The sequence below is a fragment of the Vicugna pacos genome, chromosome 11, assembly GCF_048564905.1.
Source record: "Vicugna pacos chromosome 11, VicPac4, whole genome shotgun sequence".
Classification (NCBI taxonomy): Eukaryota; Metazoa; Chordata; class Mammalia; order Artiodactyla; family Camelidae; genus Vicugna; species Vicugna pacos.
This window is the reverse complement of record NC_132997.1, coordinates 75795710-75818166: the sequence shown is the minus strand read 5'-3', so window position 1 is coordinate 75818166 and position 22457 is coordinate 75795710. Positions and strand designations below refer to the sequence as shown.

At 35.2% G+C, this 22457-nt stretch overlaps 1 protein-coding gene across 2 annotated transcripts in view; it reads left to right on the top strand.

Annotated features, from left to right (window-relative positions):
* Window positions 1-22457, top strand: part of HPSE2 (heparanase 2 (inactive)) — a 569659-nt gene that overhangs the window by 4081 nt on the left and 543121 nt on the right. The gene's annotated exons all lie outside the window — the stretch shown is intronic.

Genomic DNA, 22457 nt, shown 5'->3' with positions numbered 1-22457 from the left:
GAACAGTCTCATTTTTACTAGGGAAAAGTGAAAATGGTATTTAAAAATTGTTTGGAAAGTTTGGTGTTAGTATCTATGAACTTTCTGTGTGGGTAGACGAAGAGTCTTTCAAATAGGCAAGGTGGCAATTGATGGGTCTTCAGCTACTGAGGTTGTTTAGATTGGATAGAAGTGGCATCAGGGTTCATTATTGGAGGACTATCTCTGCCCTGCTGTCCCTTCTCATAAAAGAGCTACAGTTTTATTTTTAAAGGGCTCAGGGACAGGTTCTCAGAGCTCCCTGGGTTTTGCTACATCTTGTCCTTATAAATCAGCAAAATGAAGAAATGCTGTTATATTTTCTGGGGCTTTCACTGAATGAGAATTCTGGAGAGTTGGAATCTATTTCAAGGCTGGCTGAGAAACTTTTTATTTTTAAGTTTCAGACTGGAGAAAGAGAGTAAGACTGAGGCTTCTTAGGTTTGAATCTTTTACAGCATTTGCCCAAGTGTATAGGTGTTTAAGGCTACATCTTTTCAAAGGTAAATGTCATTGCCATAAAAACGTGGATTGCAAATAGATTTTGCTGTCACTCAGCATAAAATGCTGAAAGGTAAAAGATAATCCTGAACAGCAGCTCTGATGGTAATTTGACCCAGGGCTTTATAGCTCCCAGGGTCACTGTCAACTCTGTGATCAGATACAAGAAGGGAGAACATTAATAGTTTTCCTCATGAAGCAGCTCTTCTTCAAACTTATTTGAACTACTTCCTCTTTAGTTTGTGGAAAAACTTGTAAGAGCCCCAGAAACCACTGTGGGGAAAAAAAGACTATTGTAAGTTTAGGAATTAGCTGTTTTCTCCTGTACCTAGGATTATATTACCTGTTCATTGAACACACAAGATCTGCTTAAAATGAAGTATACAATTTGTTTCCTTTTGTAAAAGGAGAAAGTGGGCATCATGGGGAGAAGGGAAATAGGCAGAAGGCTGTGCCCCATAATACTTCATAGAATTAAAAAAAAATCAGAAATGGAAAAGATCTAAGAGGTCATCTTTAATCCTCCCACCACTTCAGGGGCAAGTCCAGCCAGGATCATTCCATATGTAGTCCTTTTCTTGTTTTGTCCAACATGGTATTAAATATCTCTAGGAAAGTAGTTTTCACCACTCCTGTGGGAGAGAGTTATTCCGTCCCATAGGTTTTTGCCCGTAAATTTCTCTAAAATTTTCCCTTTATATTCTCCAAATATTTGATTATTTCTCTTTATATTTTTTAGGCACTTACCTTTAAAATAATTTCTGTCTTTGGTGTGAGTGTCAGCTTCAAAAAAAGGTTTCTCTGTAGCTGTTTTTTATCTAGACTACCTGGATTTAATTCTTTTAAAACTTTCTTGAAAGTCAGTGCTTCCAGACACTAATCTGTTTTATTGCTCCTAGCTGAACTCCTTTTGATTTATGTCTCCCTGGTAATAAGATGCTCTGAACTATATCAGTATTTGAGGCCTTAGCAGAGTTAAAGAGAGTAGGAATGCCCTGTTTCTGCCCTTTGATGCTCACATATCCTTAAATCACCCATATTGTCTTTGTTGTTGCATGTTGCATTGCAGAATTAAAGGCAAAACTGGTTTTGCTATAGTCTCAGCCATTTTGCAAACGTTATACTTCAATTGTAACTTTTCATCCAGTGATAACTGTCATCATAATGAGCTTCTAAAAATAACTAAATCTTCTTAGTAAATGGCCCTGTAATAGGCACTTGGGTGTAAATACCTTATTTTTTTAAAAGATGTATTCACTTAAACATAATACAGAATAATAACATACGTTTTGAATAATAAGATACATCTACTGGCACATTATGAAGCTGAGTGATGTAGGGAAGAGAATATGGAATTTGGATCCAGAAAGCCTGTATTCAGACCTGGCTCTATCACTTATGAATATGTGGCCCTGGGCTTGCTGATTCTCTGTAATAGATAGATATGATAATACTTGCTGTGCATTGCTTCTGTGAGGATTCTGAGCGGTAATATGTATAAAATATTTTGTCAACTGCAAGTATTATATGAAGGCTAAGTATTATTTCTTTTATTAAAGGCAGTTTCAGAAAATTTCTAATATATACATTTAATATTTTAAGGTGGAAATAAAGAGTGACTAAGACACAGTGATACCGAACTTTATACAGAAGAAAGGAGAATTAGGGAATTGTTTTAGAGGATTAAGAGAATGTAGGGAGAATTTATAGGGGTAATTGTCTTTAAGGAACAGAGGTAGAGAACATAGAGTGGCTGTTTTTTTTGTATGTGTGTGTATGGTAATGGGAGAAGAGACATCTTTAGATTTGTTATATACCAACATTAAAATGAACTGATAGTTCTAGCTTGGGTAAAGTACACTTTTCCGGTTAATTCATTCATATTGCCACCTTGATATGAGTTTTTTTCTTCTTCCCCTGAATTAATACTGTAATTAACACGTCATGTGGCTTCCATTTTCCAAATACTTTTAAAGCATTCTAATGCAGTTGTATTTCTCTTTCTAAAGCCACTACTTATGTATCACTTTGGGAACTTCTCTAGTTAGTCCTTTAATACAGTTACCTATTCCGCTCTTTGCTTAGGCAACTTGAATTTCATACAAACAGGGTGATGATGGAATACATTTAAAAAATAAGATTGTTCCTCATACTTAAGAATCTTACACTTTGCCTAACTTCCTCTCTGTTCTATGTGATGTTATGCTTTTCTTGCTCCTAACAAAGAAATCTTGGGTTAATCTTTTGTTCTCAAGTTTATTTTGCTCCAGTCTGCCCCTTTTTGTTATATTCAGAGTGCTTTCTTTGTATTTCTGCCTCTTTACTGCCATAACCATATCTTTAATCAAGATATACACTATTTATTATGCACATCAAAAGCCAGCTTAATATTTCTAAAATTTCCTATTCATCATGTCACTCTTTTGCTGGAAAACTTTGATTATTTTTGTATTGCTTATAGAAAATGTTCAAATTCCTCAACTTGGCATTCAAAGCCTTTTTCAGTCTCAGCTTACCTTTTGTACCCTATGTTTTCATATACCTTTTATTCTAGCTGTGCTTGATTTTCACTTAAAACACCTTTATCTCAACCCCATACCTTTGTTCAGCCAGCCTGTCTCTGCTTTGAATGCCTTTTTCTTGGCTCTGTTCAAATCTCACCCTCCACTCTACCCAATTCTTGGAGACCCATGGCAAATGCCCCTTGTTTTCACAAAGTCTTTCCTGAACAGGTCATTCCATAGTGATCTCTTCGTTCTCTGGAGTATTGAAGCTCTTTCCCTTTATGTTATTCTTTTGGCCCCTTCTGCCTTGTTTTGCTTTCTTACTTTTCACATATATATACTTGTTTGTTTTACCTTTCCAATTAAGATGCGAATTGTTTGCAGGAAGGGACCACATCTAATTATTGTATATCCCCAAATGTCTAGCATTATATATGACACATAGTAGAACTTCTGCAAATATTTTTGGGTACATACTAGGTTAAGAACCTTTTAAAGGCACTGGAAAAGTAGAAGTGATGAATGCAGAAATGAGTAAACACATACATGAAGTTTCCATTCATTTTTCACCTTCAATGAATATTCTCTTGAAGTCCATTCTTAATACTTATTTTAATGACATACTTCATTATTTTAACCATGACTCTATTTTTGGTAGTCTGAGTGTATGGTTTTATACCATGCATTAAGTCAACTTTACCCCCTGATCTAAAGCCTTGGACTGGACCCATAGAATTTTTTATTGTATCTGTGTCTTCTTTGTCTTTACTTTTTGCTTTTCTTGGTTAGCCTTATGTAGTTTCTATGCCTAATTTTCCAATTCCCAGTTTAATAGTACCTTTTCACAAATTTAAATACTTTTTCAATCTCTATCTCTTAAAATTTTTCTCTTCTGAGAGCTTTTGAAATTCTAAATAATGAATGTGGAGTACACTTTGTAAACTCTAAGGCAGTATGCAACTATTATTATTGTTCTCCTTTCCCCAGGAAGTTTTCCTAGTTTTAGCAGAGGTGAGGTAGTTAATTCTTTATCTTTCTATTCCCATTCCATTAACCAAGACATATGACATAAGAACAGCACATTGCCAAAATACGTATTTGCCTTGAACTCATCCACCTTTCACTGTCTCACTTTATTTTACATAAATGTTTCTTAAAATTCAGTTACATTTAACAAATATTTGTTGTTACCTACTCTGTGTTTAGTTTCATGCCGGACAAATAATGGCAGATTCTACAAAAAATAAAAGATATGGTTCCATATTAACATTAGAACACAATAGTAATTATTGCTGTCGGCAAGATCCACTAATCAGTGTTAAAGTAAGTTGATGAAACTTAAGGCAAACAAGATATTTGCATAGCCTCAAAGCATCTTTCCCATAATAGTAATTAATTAATTATGACAGTTTCAGCATATTCCCACCAGTTCTTTGATACTTCTAGGATATGGAGCTTCTTTTCTCCTCTTGAGTATGGGCTGGATTTAACAACTCATTTCTGAAGAAGAGAGTCTGTGAAGGGGGAAAATGTAACTTTACAGTGGAGAAACTGTCAGCCATCATTTCAACCAAGTGATCAAGGTTAACATCAGCAGATAAGTCATGTTCATATCATGTATTCCCTGTGGTGGGAAGGGTACTTCACCCTTGTGATATTCTTCCCCCAAATCCATAACTCTTTGTAAATATGAGAAGACACTAGTCAAACCCAAATTGAAGGATACTCTACAAAACACTTGACCTTCCCCCTTCAAAAGACACTGTCCCTGCTGTCAGTGAACTCATAGCTTGTTAGTGAGATAACATTTATACTGCTAAATCTGAAGAATAACACAGAAAATATAGAATGAAGTGCTAAATGGAACATAATAGTTTGCCAGGGTGTAACAGGAAAAGTAGATATGAATACTGACCAGACATAGGTGAGAGTTATGTTGGGCCTTGTGAAAGATGTGTAGATTTTGGAGACATAGAGGCAAGTTGAGAGGACATTTAACTCAAGGGAAAGAGCATAAGGCAAAGCCTAAGTATGTGTTTGGCAGTAAGGAGACCATCCTGGCTACATAGAAGGTATGTATTAGAAATTCTTTTGGTTCATGTTGCTAGAACCATATCACATTCTTTTTTATAGAAGCCTATTTGCACATTTTTGTTAATTCAGAAATGTTTATAATTTAAAAATATATAAAAAGTACATGTTAGAAATTATTTTAAGAAAAGCTCGTATTTCTAGAATGTCTAATTTGGGTTTTAAGAAGTTATAATGCATTTTTGTTGGCTCCAAATTATGTAATGAAAAAAGAAGAAGAAAGGACATGTATGAGAGTAAAGGTGGGTTGGGTAAATCCAGATAAGAAGATGAGAATGTTGAATTTTAGTCATAGTAAAATGGAACTGGGCCTATAGGAAAATAGAGGCCATTATAAATTCTTTTACTGCAGTGGAGAGGGGAAGGACATGTTTTCAACATGGACAGTGACCCTTGCCCTCTCCCATTTTCATTTTCCAAATCATTGCACATATTCACATACTCTAGCTAAAGTGTGTTATAACTGCGCTTGATGAGGTTTGAGTTATGAAGTATGTTCCAGGGACAGATAACTTAAAATTAAAGTATTAATTTGGTTATTGTCGGATATATAAGATAAAGGTTTTAGAATTTGCTTGATAATTTTTATGTTACTCTTCTTTCTTTTATACAGTAAAAACAGGCTACTATTTTATCATATTCATTCACTTGTGAATTTACTTATTGAGAAGGCATCTAGTTCCAGGCCCCTGTTTGATACTGAGGCTGGGAAGATGAATGAGGCCCAGGTACAGCTGTCAAATTACATACTCCTGACCTCTTATCACTTCAACAGCATCAACCAAAGGCATTTTTTAGAGATTTTTTACGTCAAGAAAAGCCTCAAATCTAAGGCCATTGTTTGGCATTTCATGATTTGTCTTCCAGCAACTTTAGAAGGATTTTATACAATTTAATATTGTATTAAAGGGTGTCAGAAATCCCCTGAGGTTTTGTGTATGTTTTATTGTACCTTTTTGAAAATAAAATAGATGCATTTTCTGTAATATTTGAACTTTGGTGCCCAGGTCTTGAGTGCTGGGTGCAGCTCACTGTACCCCTGTGAATTTGTGATATCGCACAAAGATACAGTTATCATGTCATTTAGCCACGGTTTAGTCATTGTGGATCTGTATAGTGCTGGAAGTGGTAGAGATTGGGAAACTGTGGTCTACTCCTTGTAGAGGTGGCATAATTAATTTTAGTGAATCAGGAAGTAAATAGATCTTTCAGTCATAACCACGTTTGTATAATTTATCACCTGGTTCTTGGGGTCAAGGATAATCCATGAAGAGTTTTGTGTTCCTGTACAATACATATTGTGCTGCTATTGTCATACAAAATATCACTCTTTCTCTTGCTATATTTATTTACATTCTCTCTCCTGTTCTCCCAAGGCCTCCTGGTGGGATGGGCACCTCATAGAAGAAAAGAAGTTTCTTTTAAAACTTCCTGGGCTGTTCAGCCTTACAGTCACATGCTCTGGCCTCCTAGAGTCAGGAGCCTCTTCTGAGAATCCTTCATCAGAGTGAATTACATGTTAAGACTCTTAATTTCAGTGCTTCTTAGTACCTTAAGTTTTCGGTTGTGTCTGTCTATGAGGCAATGGATTGGAACTCTGAGCAGTGTGTGGGGGTGTGTGTGTGTGTGTGTGAGTGTGTGACAGAAAGAGATGGGAGTCGAGGGAGAGAGAATATGAATATGTGAGCATGAGAAAGTTTGGTGTGTTTTATTTCTTGCACTTGTCCATGGATGGTCATGTAGGCAAAGTAAATACATGTTCATAGACTTGTAGCTAGTGCTGTAGAAGGTATAGATACTTTGCTGAACTCCTTTGTTCTTTGGTTTTATGATCTGATTGAGTTGGGTTCAGTTCTGTTCAGTCTTCTTCACTTTGGTATAGAGAAAACAGTTATTTTGCTTAATTCAATAATAGTTATTATCAACCATATGTCAAGCTTAGTGCTAGATAGTGGGGCTACCCAAGAGGAATAAAATATGAAGTCAACTCTTCTCTCTAGTGTTCTGGTCTCCAGTATCATCTCTCTCAATGGTCTCCAGTATCATCTCTCTACTTTAGTCAGACTAATCTTTGCTGAATCTCCACACTGTGCTCATACTATACCTTTTATCTTGAGCACTCATTTTCTGTCTTGATTTAAAATTTTTTTGTCCTTTAATGCTCCACCCAAGTCCCTTCTTTCATTAATCCTTCCTCATTCTCAACATTTTTCTAAAATTCTGCTCTAAATACTTGATTGAATTTAGTCCAAGTGCCCCAGAGTTTATGTTTGATTGACTTAAGCAGACATCATTTTTGTCTCTAGGAATTTATACTCAAAACACACTGGGATTGGCATACACATAAAAATCTATGTAGAGATAACCATCATCACACTGCATGGAACAGACACGTTAAGTCAGTCAAAGTACTTACATTATTTACAAATCTTAATTCATGTGTTTTGCTTTTTGTGTGATGAGGGATGAAGAGTGAAAAAAATATATGCTGCATATTTGGAAACGATGGAGTACGTATTTGTATCTATATGTTTGTATTGAGTGACTTGGGGATTTAACCAGTACCTTGTCTTCACTTGCAAAAACACCTTGAAAGATGAAAGATGAGATTGGAAAGCTGGGAAGAGTAAATAGCTTATATTTGTCGTGTTATCTTTGAAATACTGTGGAATAACGGTGGTTTTCCCTACAGCTTAATAATAGTAATAATTTAATAATATTACCTAGTATTGTTGGGTGCTTATTATGTGTCAAATACTATTTTCAGCAATTTACATAGATTAACATTTAATTCTCTTATCAAACCTATGAGGAAAGTAGTATTTTCTTCATCTGACAAATGGGGAAACTGAGGTGTGGAGTAGTTAAATAACTTGCCTAAGACCACACCACCCAGCTAATGAGTTGTGGAGCAGAGACTCAATGACATCACTCATTAAACCTGGAGGCTTAAGTGGAGCCTCTGTTTATGAACTTCTCAAGAAGACTTTGGTACTAGTCTGTTTTTCTATCCATAAAATGAAGAAAATCAACTACATTTTCTAGTTATAGCATCTAATTCTAAGATTCTGTGAGTTAAAGATCCCACACACAAGGCATGCAGGAAATAATAGCAATGAGAAGAAGATAGGATATATTCAGGCTGTTAGGAGGGCCATAGGAGCTCAGAGAAGGGGGGTAAGTTAAGAGCGGGAGTGGTCAGGACAGGTGCCTAGGAGGAGGGATTTTGACCTGGCCTTAAGAGTAGATAATAATAATGCCAATAATAGTTACTTTTTGTTGACTTCTTACTGTGTTTTACATATGTTATCTCATTTAATTCTTAGTCTGATGAGAAACATGTGTGTATATGTGTGTATGTGTGTATATGATGGAACAGAGACTCGGAAAAATCACGTGACTGGTTCAGGGTCCTAAGATGTGAAGTTAGTATGACCATAATTAGAACCCAGTCTTGTCCTCTCTTCACCATACTTAGATAAGAGGGACCCAGTCTTTAGTTCATTTACTATTTTATTTATTTATCCATTCATCTGTCTGGCACTCAAAAGCCCTGTGCTAATAAGCATTGTAGAGCAGTAAAAAAAAATTTGTGCCATAGATCCTCCTATGAGGGTATTCAAAGGTCTAGTGGGTTAGGAAATAAAATAGTTCTTAGGGAAAACAAGAAAAGAATAATCACAGAGAGACACATGAACAATTGAAATAGATGATCGTCACACTTCATGACATGTTGAAGGAATAGAACAACTGATCCAATATGGGATAGAGCTTATTAGTTTCTCTGGGGAGGAGGTCTATTTTGGAAGCAGATACATTGAAGAGAATACTATAAATGAATCAACAATGTCGTTGATGTAAGGGAAATGGCAGGGAAAAAAGCAGAAAAATAATATTTGAAAAAGTTGTTGGCAAGTTCCCATCATATTGTTAGGCGATTTTAGAACGACTTTGTTTTAATTTATAAACTGGAACCATACTGTACATTATTTTTCTTTCACATTCTAAGCCCAGAGAAACTTTGTGAAGGATAAAGGGAACTGATAAGGTTGAAGTTTCAAGAAAACCCTTCCTTTGTACCTCCCTCTGTTATCTTTCTCTTTGAACTGAGAGTTTGTTAAACTCAAGTAGAGAACACTTTCATAACCACTTAAAATGAAGAAACTATGGAGCAAAGAGGCTATATATTCTGTACAAAGTCTCAGAGGTTATATTTACTGGTAAGTGGCCAAGCTGTGGTTGGATACAAGACAGTTTCACTCTGAAGTTGGTGATTTTCACCATCCCCATTGTAGCATAATAGCACAATGCTCTTCATTGTTTTACCCAGACAACTTCAAAGGCCTTTCTTCTAGGGGTTTATATTAGCTTGAGTCTGATTTGAAAGTTTCAGAATGGGGCTAAATGAAAATTATTATTGTTTACCTTGTGGCTGTTTCCATCTGATTTGGGCAGTCATCACCTCCCATCTATTCTGTCACCTCTCTCTAAGGGTTCCTTTTCTCTAGCCTGTCTTTATCCTCCTGCCTGATTAATCTTTTTGAAGCTCCATGTTCTCCTATCACTGCCTAGCTAAAAACCTTCAGGGATAACCTCTGTCTGCTAACTCAAGTCCCCCTCATTCTCCTCCACTTTTCCAAGGCCCTGTAGAGTCAGCCTACCCTCCTTGGCTAGCTTCTTCCCCTCCCCTTTACCTGACTTTATTCAGAAGCAGATAGTGTAGCTTCTTGTCATAGAGCTCCTACTGTCTGCTGTTCTCTTAATTTCTAGCCCTCTGGATCCCTCACTCCATCATCTGTCTGCCCATTTTGTACCCACTTCAGAATTTTTCCTGCATTTCAAAACCTTGATCAAATTTGTCCTCCTTCTCTATGAATTCTTTACTGCCTCCTCATTTATTCATTCATGAAATATTTGTTGAGCCTTAATTTCTAAGGCATTTATTGTATAAAATCAGTACATTGGTTTTTTTCATATTCTGTCTTATGTTCTCAGGTATCTTTTTGTGTATGTTCATGTAGAGTTGACTCTACCCCTAGATTGTAGGTTACCGTGAGAGTAGTGATCATATTATTTCTGTTGTTTCTACAACATCTAGTAGCATGCCTTTCCCTAGTAGTTCTTCAGTAAATACTTGTTGACCAATTATTTGCCATTTACTTGGTAGCTTAATATGCTAAAAGAGACAGTATCTTCCATTCATTGTTTCTGCTTTTTACAAAACTTATAGGGTATTTCTGGTTAAAGCTTAACTTCTTTTTTTTTTAATTTTTAAATTTTTTAAAGAATGTATCTTTTTTTAAAACATTTTTTGTTGATTTATAATCATTTTACAATGTGTCAAATTCCAGTGTAGAGCACAATTTTTCAGTTGTACATGAACATATATATATTGTCACACCTTTTTCTCTGTGAGCTACCATAAGATCTTGTATATATTTCCCTGTGCTATAAACGCTTAACTTGTTTTTCATGTTTTTACGCATACAGTTGTATGTTCTTTATTTTATTAATTACCAATGAAATGCATGCTCTTTAATATAAATTTAATAATACATGTATCAAATAACTCCTAATCCTACTGCATAGATACAACAATTTTAACTGTCTGGCATATGTTTTTTCAGACCTTTTTCTATGCATACAGATGTATATAAAATTTTAAATGTATAAGTGGAATTATATTATACAACTTGCTCATTGAGAACCTCTTAGTCAGTAATTATGGTCTGTTTTTCAGTGGCTAAAGAATAATCCATATGTGGATGAGCTGTAATTTAGTGTTTCTAACTCTTCATTGGTACTTTTCTGCAAGAACTTCTCTGTTTGCTATTTGTCTATAGTTTCTAACAAAGCAGTGCTATAGTATCATATTTCTTTCTACAAATTAGAACTTGATCCAAATTATTTATTTTCCCCTAACATCTTTTTAAACACTCTTATCCTTTTTAATCCTTTAGCTATAATATATTCTTTGAGCAAATGTCAAGAAAACAGCCAGAGCAAAACTAACCCTGTGCATCAAAGTGCGGTTTTCTTTAGTGAAACAAGTGCTTTGTAAAGTTTTGGATACAGATGGAAAGTGACACTGAAAATATTTTGACTTTTTGTTCAAATAATATATCGCTGTGTGATTTGAAAGAAATCCTAGCTGAGGATTTCTTGATTCTCTTTGAATGTCATTCATCTTGTTAAAGCTGCTCTGTGAATACGAATACTGGTCTGCCAAAGAAGACAGATTTATAAAGACCTGGCATAATGTTTTATTAGAAGCAGACTAAAGAAGGCAGAAGATAGCAATTTTTGAATAGCTCCCTAATCAATTGTTTGCAGGAGAAAAATAATTACTTTACATTTGTAATGTTTTTCAAAGATTATAAAAACTGCTCTGATCCTCACAGTATATATTAAATTTATTTAAAATTTTTGCATTTACATATTATACATGAGAAAACAGACTCAAGGAAGTTGCTCAAAGTAACTTAACTTTTAAGTGGCAGAACTGGGATTAGAACTCAGTACCTCTATTTTCAAACCTAAGGCCCTTAAATGAGATATACACAGTTAATGATAATCCCGTGACTCAGCTTCGGTGAACTAGGTTGAATACTTGTGTTCTGTGGTAGTTGGGCCAATCTGAAATAGGAAGACTAGAATTAGTTTATTGTTTTTGTGAGAGGCTGTGCTTACTTGTAGGCTTGCAGAGGTCTAGTTTAGTCCCAGATTCTTTTTGAAATGTTCTTCATTGACAAACTTCTGAACAAGCCTCAGGATGCCATTTTTTTTGAAATCTAACCCTTGAATTTCAGACTTCTTGGAGACTAGGATCCAACCCCAGGGTGATACTAGAACCAGCCCAGAGACTGGCACAGAGGAGACTTTTGAGAGCACTCTTTGGATGCCAGTATCACTGAGGAGACTTCCCAAAGAATTTAGAAGCCTTTTAAGTATAGACATTCTTTAGCTATCACAGTGCACCCTGTGAGAGAGAGGAGGAGTTTGTTTCATTTAACCACAGAGGAGGCCCATAGTGGGTAAGCAGAGGAGCTGCAGATAGAACATGAGCTTTTGATGACATAGTCACTAAATCATGCACAGTTAAAAAAATGTTTGTAATCACCATTGAAATAAATCTTTGTATATCTCTCAGTGTCCAAATGGGTACACTGTTTTCATTGAGGTGTTTATTTCCTTGCAATTATTGAAAAACTAGATTATGGACTTATTTTCCTGACCATTATGAATCCCTTTGAAATAGTAGACTCAGGTGAAATTCAGTGAGCTGCAGATTCAAAACGAAGTACAGGCCAGGCTTAGGCAAGTTAAAATCCATAGACGAAACTAAACATGTAACCTGAAACCATTAGAAAAATAAATGCTGTTGTTTCGTAGAACATTTGTAGAAGCAAATGAATGGCACCCCAATCCAAAGGTCAGGATTTTCAACAACTTGCAGAAGAAAACTTACACTTATTAAATGTCTTCACTAGGGGTTTTTGTGTTAGTTAGATGACTGAGGTCTTTTGTTTCTTCTGTTTTCCTCGTGGCAATAAAGTTGAAATTTAGCAAGCTTTCAAAATGAAATTTCTCATAGAAGTTATAACCACAGGTTTTAAGTTTTCATCGCCTAAGTGTGGAACAGAATGATTGAAAATTTAGGGGGAGGGGAAAAGAGTGTTGAAGACACATGTGGTGTGTATCAACAATCAGTGTAAATCAGGAAGGTGCGGTAAGGGGGATTTCCTGTTACAGAACTGCTGAAATAGTGCTCCCTGACAGTACATTCCAAATCAAGATGGTGGCCTTTTCTGACCTTGCAAAGATGGTGTGCCCCTTACCTGACGCATTGAAGCTTCCTTGAAACGTCAATCAAAAGTTGCCTTCTAGGAGAGCTCATCCTGGGGATAATGTGTTCTTTGATTTCGTCCTTTCTTTTGTACCTCATGAGTTTAGCAGGTACTTACCTGTAGGATGAGGCCAGGCTAGTACATTTGAGCATGTTCTTTTTATCCCTGCTGTAGGGCAATTCATTTCCATGTTTCTAGGTCTGATAACAATAACTACCCATTATTGAGCACTTATACATTCCAAGTACTGGGCCAAAAGCTCTTCAAAGGTGATCAGATTTTTTCCTCACAACACTATGAGTCAAGTATTAACTGTCCCATTTTATAGAACCTCAGAGAGGTTAGTCAGTGGTTCTCAATTCTGGCTGCATTCTCCTAGCTAGGGGAACTTTAAAAGAATATTGGGTCCTAAGCTAATTAAATCAATCTCTGGTGAAACCAAGGCATTGTGATTTTTAAGAATTTCTCCAGGTGGTTATAAAGTGTACATCAGAGTGAGAATCTCTGGGTGAAGTGTTCTGCCCAAGGTACTCCAGTGGATCTGTTGTAGAATTCAAGTCTAGACAGTCTGAATCTAGAGGTAAGGCACAGCCAACTCTACTGAAGTAAAGCCTAAACTTTAATGCGTATGTGAATCACCTGGGATTCTAGTTAAAAATGAGATTCTACATTTCTGACAACCTCTCAGGTCTTACCCATGTTGCTGGTCTAGGGACCATACTTGGAGGAGCAAGACTTTGCTACTGGTTACTAATATTTGTACCTATGGTAGCCAGAAGTGGGCAAATGTTCATTGAAAGGCAGCAGCAAGTTGGGGAACTGGGAGGAGCTTCGCATCTATTGTACTTTAGTGATGATGCAGGGATCATGGGCTAATTATAAACTTTCTAGGGTTTTCCCAGGGCTGAATAACCTATTTCAGATTATTTCCCTGTTCCTGAGATCCTTGGAAATTCAAGATTGTGGCAGATCTAGTAAAACTTCACCTGTTGAGGTGTTTTCATTTGTTAGTCAGGTAGAGATGTGAGTTGTAGTTGTTAAATTGATCAGCTTTCAAAACCCTCTCCTCCTCTTCTGTAGGGAGACTGAAACAGACTTCAGATAGATGAGGAGTTACACAAAATCTGCAAATTTTCAGTTAGATGCTTATTCAGTAAATGTGTATTAAGCACCTACTATGTATCAGCATTGCAGTATGCTCTCCCAGAGGATACAGAAATGAATGGGACATAGTACTTGCTCTGATAGAACTCACACTTTGGTGGGAAAAAATGAAATGTACAACAGATAATGATATGGTAGAAATATGAATAGACAAATTATAGAGGAAGAAGCAGTAAACTTTACCTGAAGTAGTTGAGGAAAACTTCATAGGTATTACTGTTATTATTTCTGATTGGTATAAATGTTGTTATTATTTCTGATTGTTGTAAATGTTTATAGGAGTTTGGCTTATTAGACCATTGCTGAGGTTTCTTAATGTTTCCTCTGTATTACAGAATGGTTTTTTAATTTCGAGATTAAGGGTGCAGATGATTCTCATCAATTACATGCATAAAAAAATTGAGGTTAAATGTATTTACTTCTGGAAACAAAAATAACAGTAACATTGTCAGCCTACATTTACTGAGCACTTCCAAGGTGCTATAAGCATTATTTAACCTTTAACAATAGTTTTATTAATATATAATTCACATTCAGTACAATTCACATACCATTTTAAAGTATACACTCCATTGGCTTTTAGTATATTCAGAGTTACGTAACCATTGTAATCAATTTTAGAACATTTTTTTCTTTTTTTTCCTTTTTCAGTTTTATTAGTTGGAATTAGTACAGTTTGCACATACTCATTATATTGCATGTAAATACATATATACAGTATACTGCAATTTTTTTGTTTACGTATATGTACTAATTATTGTTTCTAAGAACAGATTAGATCTTTAGCTTTTTAAACTTACATAGTTATCAAAGGAATAAAGCCAACTACAAAATAAGAATCAACAGAATGCAGTATTCCAATCATAAAGGACAGTTAAATGTGCTTATACATATTCAGGAAATCAAAATAATAATTAGTTCACTTGTGTCCTTATTAGTATTGTTATTATTTTTTAGATTCCTCATATAAATGATGTCACATGGCATTTTTCTTCCTCTTTCTGGTGCACTTCACTTAGAATGATAATCTTCAGGTCCATCCATATTGCTGCAAATGGCATTATTTTGTTCTTTTTCATGGCTGAGTAGTGTTCCATTGTATACATTTACCACATCTTCTTTATCCAGTCATCTGTTGATGGACATTTGGCTTGTTTCCATGCCTTGGCTATTGTAAGTAGTGCTGCTATGAACACTGGGGTGCATGTATCTTTTTGAATTTTATTTTTCTCTGGATATATGCCCAGGAGTGGGATTGCTGGATCATGTGGTAAGTCTATTTTCAGATTTTTAAGGAACCTCCATGTTGTCCTCCATAGTGGCTGCACCAATCTACACTCCCACCAACAGTGTAAGAGGATTCCCTTTTCTCCACACCCTTTCCAGCATCTATCATTTGTAGACTTTTCAATGATGGCCATTCTGACTGATGTGAGGTGATATCTCATTGTAGTTTTGATCTGCATTTCTCTTACAATTAGCAATGCTGAGCATTTTTTTATGTGGCTATCAGCCATTTGTATGTCTTCATTGGAGAATTGCTTGTTTAGGTCTTCTTCCCACTTTTGGATTGGGTTGATTCTTTGATATTTAGGTGTATGAGCTGTTTATATATTTTGGAAATTAGTCCTTTGTCAGTCAAATCATTTGAAAATATTTTCTTCCATTCTGTAGGTTGTCTTTTCATCTTTTTGATGATATCCTTAGCTGTACAAAAGCTTTTAAGTTTAATTGGGTCCCATTTGTTTATTTCTGCTTTTATTTCCAATACTCCAGGAGCTGGTTCAAAAAATATATTGCTGTAATGTATGTCCATGAGTGTTCTGCCTATGTTTTCCTCTAGGAATTTTATAGTATGTGGTCTTACATTTAGGTCTTTAATCCATTTTGAGTTTATTTTTGTACATGGTGTTAGGGAATGTTCTAATTTCAGTCTTTTACAGGTAGCTGCTCAGTTTTCCCAGCACCACTTATTGAAGAGAATGTCTTTTCTCCATTGTATATTCTTGCCTCCTTTGTCATTGATTAATTGAGCATACATGCATGGGTTTATTTCTGGACTTTCTATCCTGTTCCATTGATCTATGTGTCTGTTTTTGTGCCAGTACCATATTGTTTTGATTACTGTAGCTTAGTAGTATAGTCTGAAGCCCAGGAGCATGATTCCCCCAGCTCCGTCCTTCTTTTTAAGATTGTTTTGCCTATTCGAGGTCTTTTGTGTTTCCCTACAAATGTTAACATTTTTTGTTTCAGCTCTGTGAAGAATGTCATTGGTAACTTGATAGGGATTGCATTGCATCTGTAAATTGCTTTGGGTGGTATGGCCATTTTAACAATATTGATTCTTCCAGTCCGAGAAAATGGTATATCGTTCCACTTGTTTATGTTGTCTGCAGTTTGCTTCATCAGTGTCTTACAGTTTTCGGCATACAGGTCTTTTGCCTCCTTTGGTAAGTTTATTCCCAGGTATTTTATTATTTTTGGCATGATGGTAAATGGTATTATTTCCTTAATTTCCCTTTCTGCTATTTCACTGTTAGTGTATAGAAATGCAGCTGATTTCTGTGTATTAATTTTGTATCCTGCAACTTTACCATATTCATTGATGAGTTCTAGTAGTTTTCTGGTTGCTTCTTTAGGGTTTTCTATGTGTAGTATCATGTCATCTGCAAACAGTGACAGTTTTACTTCTTTGTTTCCAATTTGGATTCCTTTTATTTCTTTTTCTTCTCTGATTACTATGGCTAAGACTTCCAAAACTGTGTTGAATAAAAGTGGTGAGAGTGGGCATCCTTGTCTTGTTCCTGATCTTAGAGGGAATGCTTTCAGCTTTTCCCCTTTAAGTATGATGTTAGCTGTAGGTTTGTCATATATGGCCTTCATTATGTTGAGGTATGTTCCACAATTTTAGAACATTTTCATCACTCCAAAAGGAAACCTTGCTTCCCTTAGTTATCTCCCCCAATACTTACTATACCTTTTGTCTCTACAGGTTTGCCTATTTTGGGTATTTCATGTAAGTGAAATTATATAGTAAGTGGTTCTTTGGGATTGATTTCTTTAACTTAGCACAATGTTTTCAAGGTTCATCCTTGTTGTAATATGTATCAGTACTTCGTTTCTTTTTATTGCTGAGTAATGTTCCACTATGTGGATATACTATATTTTGTTTATCCCTAAGAGAATGTTTCTTTTAGCTAATGAGTTTAATGAAACCTTTTTGATGCAATGCTAAATCTCCTTCCTGCTTGTTTAACTACCTTTGGTATTTCTTACTTTTCCTTTGGTCTTGCTGTTGCTCTCCTATTCTAGGCCATCTATTAAAATGGTAATCTCCTAATTGGTATCAGTACCCTAATTTCTTTGAGAGAAAAACAGTAAACAGTTCTTGAGCACCTAACCTCTGCAAGGCACTTTTTATTATATTGTATTTAATCCTGACAACAACCTTACAAAGCAAATTTTCTAAATTTTCACCACTTCAAGTTGAGGAAACTGAAATTCATGAAGGTTAAGTAACTTGTCCCTACTTTATAACTAGGACTTGGCAGAGTCAGAGCTTATGATTCTAAAATCTGTTTTTTTTCAACAATACATGGTTACTTCCAGTCCATTTTAAAATTTTATTATATCTAGTTCAGTGATGAGTACGTAGTGGGTGGTCAAAAATGCTTGCTTACTTGCATTGAATTCCTGTTTTAATACACCCTTACAGCATTTAGAAGCCAGAGAGGTGCTAATGATCCTCTTATTATAAAATAATGATGCCTAGGGATTGACTTCACACTTCATCTTAGAGTATACTTGTGTCCTTGGTATCTCTGGCCTTGAGTGTGTAGTGGTGTTTTTCAGAATCACTGTATATCTCTTGCCAAGAACAGAGCCTGGCACATAGTAGGTGCTTCATCAATATTTGTTGAAAGAGTAATGAATGGGTTAGGTTGTGGTGGTCTGGAATCCATCAAAATGGAAAACAAAGGTCTTTAATTCACATAACTTGAGGGTATTTGTCTTACTAGTGGTTGTTTCTGGAAGTGTGTTTGCAATCACCACTAACCAAAAGAGCCCCAGAGTCTACGGAGAATCTATGAATCTAGTGTAGTAAAATATTCACATGCAGAAAATAGAGATCTTAAGGAGTTTCAGCTTGGCATGTGAAGGAGTGCTCGCACCTTGAGGGTCTTGCTGTCTTAGAACAAGATTGTTTATTCAGAAGGAGAAGAAAATAGAAGGAAAAACTAAAAACAGACAAAAAGTGAAGGACAACTCTTAGTAATTGGATGTGAGGAAGAAGTAGAATTCCTGGATTCTGTTCCCAGCCTGGCAGCTCATTTACTTAGCTACTTCCAGCCCTTGGCTTGCTCCCCTAGTAGTCTCATTTGCTTCACTCTAGTATAAGAGATGGCTGTGGTGAGGGCATGAAAGTGAACATTGTGAAACGTTGATGACGTTGGTAGGCTGACGAATTATCACCATAGAGACCATTGTCATGCTCGTCTTCTGGCAGTCTTGGTTTATTGGAAGTTGAAAGGATTCTGGAAATAACTGTGAGCATAGTCCTGAGAAGTAAAATTTTCTTGAGAATAAAGGAATATAGGGTGGGTTTTTGTTTTATTTATATTAACCTTTGATCCTTTTTCTGGTGTGTTTAGTCATGGTCAAGAATATTTGGAAATGAATGGATGCTGTTCTTTTACCTTTTTGGTTAGTTTGTTTGTAACTGCTTAATATTTGGATATTCATGAACTAAAGATAATGATTATGTGCCATTGGGCCAATACTATTTCCAAATCATAAGGCATTCCTTGACAGATGAATTCAGATTGGAGTTTGGGATCAGATTTTGGAAAATAGTCTGAGAGTTAGCTTGAGAGTTAAGAGGTTTGGATTTTATCCTTTAGATAACAGAGAATCAAGGAGAGATTGTGACTAAGAAAATTATATGTGATATTTTAGGCAGATTTATTTCATAGCTCCTTGCAGAACACAATAGAACAATGATAGATTCCTAGCTGCAGTGGGACCAAGGAGAAGCTAATGAAAATAACCAGGGTGAGATGAGGACAGATTACAATAGTGAAGTGGCAGTGGGAAAGAAAGGAGTAGTTAGGGAGTCATTACAAAGGAAAAATCAACAGGGCATGGTAATTGATTTGATATGGACAGTATCCTTTGCAAATATTTCGTGCTCCAGTTCTAACATGAAAGGGAGACACTTTTTTTTTTTAAAGGAGATTCACTGGGATCAAACAACACTTATAAACTGAGGGATTAGTAGCACTGGCATGAGCCAAACTTAATTTTTAGAAGTTAATCAGTGCAGAGCAGGTTTTTGACTATGTCAGTTCAACTGGAAACAATGCCCCTTTTCTCTTCTTCTTCGTTTTTTCCTTTTTTTTGGCTGATTTTTCTCCCAAAAGGCAAATAGGGCCAGACAATTGGATAGTTGAGGATGGGTTTTAAAATATTTTCTAAGTATCAGTATATGGGCAGAAAACTCTTTTGTATTTCAAACTTCTATAGGTATTTTTGATATATCTGTGTGACCTTTATATATGAATTTAGTTAACATGTAGGGGGAAAAAAATCTTTCCTGTAGCTAATCTATACTCTTAAATGTGCCTTGTTTTATAGTTATGTGTTCTTGCTTATAAATAGGGACTAAGTGGATGGCCTAGTTAATCACCATTATTATCATTATTGTTGTCATGATATAGCTACCTTTACTACTAATTTATTACTAAATTTTAACATATTATATAATTTTTTTAGTAAATTTTGATTTATTACTACATTTATGACTTTTATTGAACATTTAATATGAATCAGACATTGTAACCACATAATACCTGCTATTTTATTTAATTTTCATAACCATCTTATGAGGTAGGTACATTTTTATTATGGCACAGATGAGGAAACTCAGGCTCAGAGACGTTAAATAACAGAGCTAGTAAGTGGCAGAGCTAGGATAGGAATCCAGATTGCTTTGACCCCAAAGATCTATTATATATGGTAAAACATTTCCAAGTACATCTCCAGCAGACATGTGGGAAACAGGTTTTAGAGCTAAAAATCATCATCATAAAATTATTGTATCTCCTAAAGAGAAATCTGGTTATAGAGGCAAGAAATTATTTACAGACTGCTTAAGACCATTTTTTTTTAGTGCCTATCACTTTGCTGCATACTGAACACATTTCATTAAGTCAGTGACTAATAGTAATGAGTCACTATCTGCCCAGGTAGGATTTTTTTCTTTAATTGTGGTTAAAAAATACGTAATATACTATTTACCATCTTAGAACTAGTGTATGAATTCAGTAAAGTTGCAGAATACTAAGTAAACATAATAATCAGTTGCATTTCTGTACACTAACACTGAACTACCCAAAAAGAAAATTGAGAAAACAACCCCATTTACAATAGTATCAAAAAGAATAAAAAGCTTAGGAATAAACTTAACTGGAAAGGTGAAAGATGTGTACATTGAAAAGTACAAAACACTGATGAAAGAAATTAAAGAAGACACACATAAATGGAAACATATTCTGTGTTTATAAATTGGAAGACTTGATATTGTTGAAATGTGCATACTACCCAAAGTGATCTATAGATTGAATGCAATCCCAATGGCACTTTGGCATCTGTTTCTATAGAGAGGTGTAAAAAACAGCCCTAAGATTCATTTGGAACAACAAGGGACCCCGTATAGCTAAAGCCATTTTGAGAAAGAAAAACAAAGTGGAAGCATCACACTTTCTGATTTCAAAACATATTACAAAGCTACAGTAATTAAAACAGTATGGTACTGGAAAAAAGTCAGACATAGAATAGACAGCCCAGAAATAAATCCATGCATATACAGTCAACTGATTTTCAAGAAGGGTGCCAAGAATACACAATGAGGAAAGCATAGTGGCAAATGGTGTTGGGAAAAATGGAATATCCACTGTCCAAATGCAAAAGAATGAAATTGGATCCTTAACTTACACCCTGAGTAAAAGAAACTCAAAATGGGTTAGAGACTTCAAAGTAAGACCTAAAACACTAAAACTTCTAGAAGAAAACCTGGGGGAAAAACATCAAGAAATTGGTCTTGTCAGTGATTTTGTGGATATACACCAAAAGAACAGGCAACAAAAACACAAAAAGACAAGTGAGAATACATCAAACTACAGTGTTTCTGCAGAGCAAAGGAAACAACCCAGTAAAGAGGCATGTAAAGTTTTTCTTTTGAAAATGTGTCTTTTTAGAATGTGATTAGTATATGGTTACTAATCTAAAGCAAATAATTACAGTAATGGGTTACATACTTGGAAAATAGTAACCACCAATGAAAAACATACAATAGAGTCACAAAAACCAAAAAAGAAAAGAAATTAAGCCTAATGAAAAAGAAAAGCATCAAACTACACACACACAAAACCTCCCCAAAAAACAAAATAATGAAAAGAGAAAACAAAGAAGAAATACAAAATCAACTGGAAAACAAGGTTTAAAATGGCAATAAACACACATCTATTAATAATTTACATAAATGTCAATGGATTAAATGCTCCAATCAAAAGACACAGAGTGGCAGATTGCATAATAAAACAGGAGCCGACAATATGCTTCCTATAAGAGACCCACTTTAGGATAAAGGGACACACATAGATTGAAAGTGAGGGGATGGAAAAATATTTCTTGCAAATGGAAATAACAAGAAAGTGGGGGTAGCATTACTCATATCACACAAAATAGACTTTAAAACAAAGGCCATAAAGTAAGATAAGAAGGACACTATATAAATAATAAAGAAGAGGATATTATACTCATTAACATATATGCTCCCAATATAGGAGCACCTAAATATATAAAACAAATACTAACAGACATAAAGGAAGAAATTAATGGGAACATAATAATAGTAGGAGACATTAACATCTCATCATTGGACAGATAGTCCAAACAGAAAATCAATAAGGCAACAGAGATTCTAAATGACACAGTAGAACAGTTAGACTCAATTGACATTTTCAGGACATTACCTCCTCCAAAACAGAATATACATTCTTTTCATGTGTAGATGGAACATTCTCTGGGATAGACCACATACTCAGACACAAAAGAAGCCTCAACAAATTTAAGAGGAAAGAAATTATTTCAAGCATCTTTTCTGACCACAATGGCATGAAACTAGGAATCACCCACAGAAAGACAAATGAGAAGAAAATAATTGCATGGAGACTAAACAACATGCTACTAATAAACCAATGGGTCAACAATGAAATCAAAGAGGAAATTAAAAAATACCTTGAGACAAATGATGATGAAAACACAACTATAA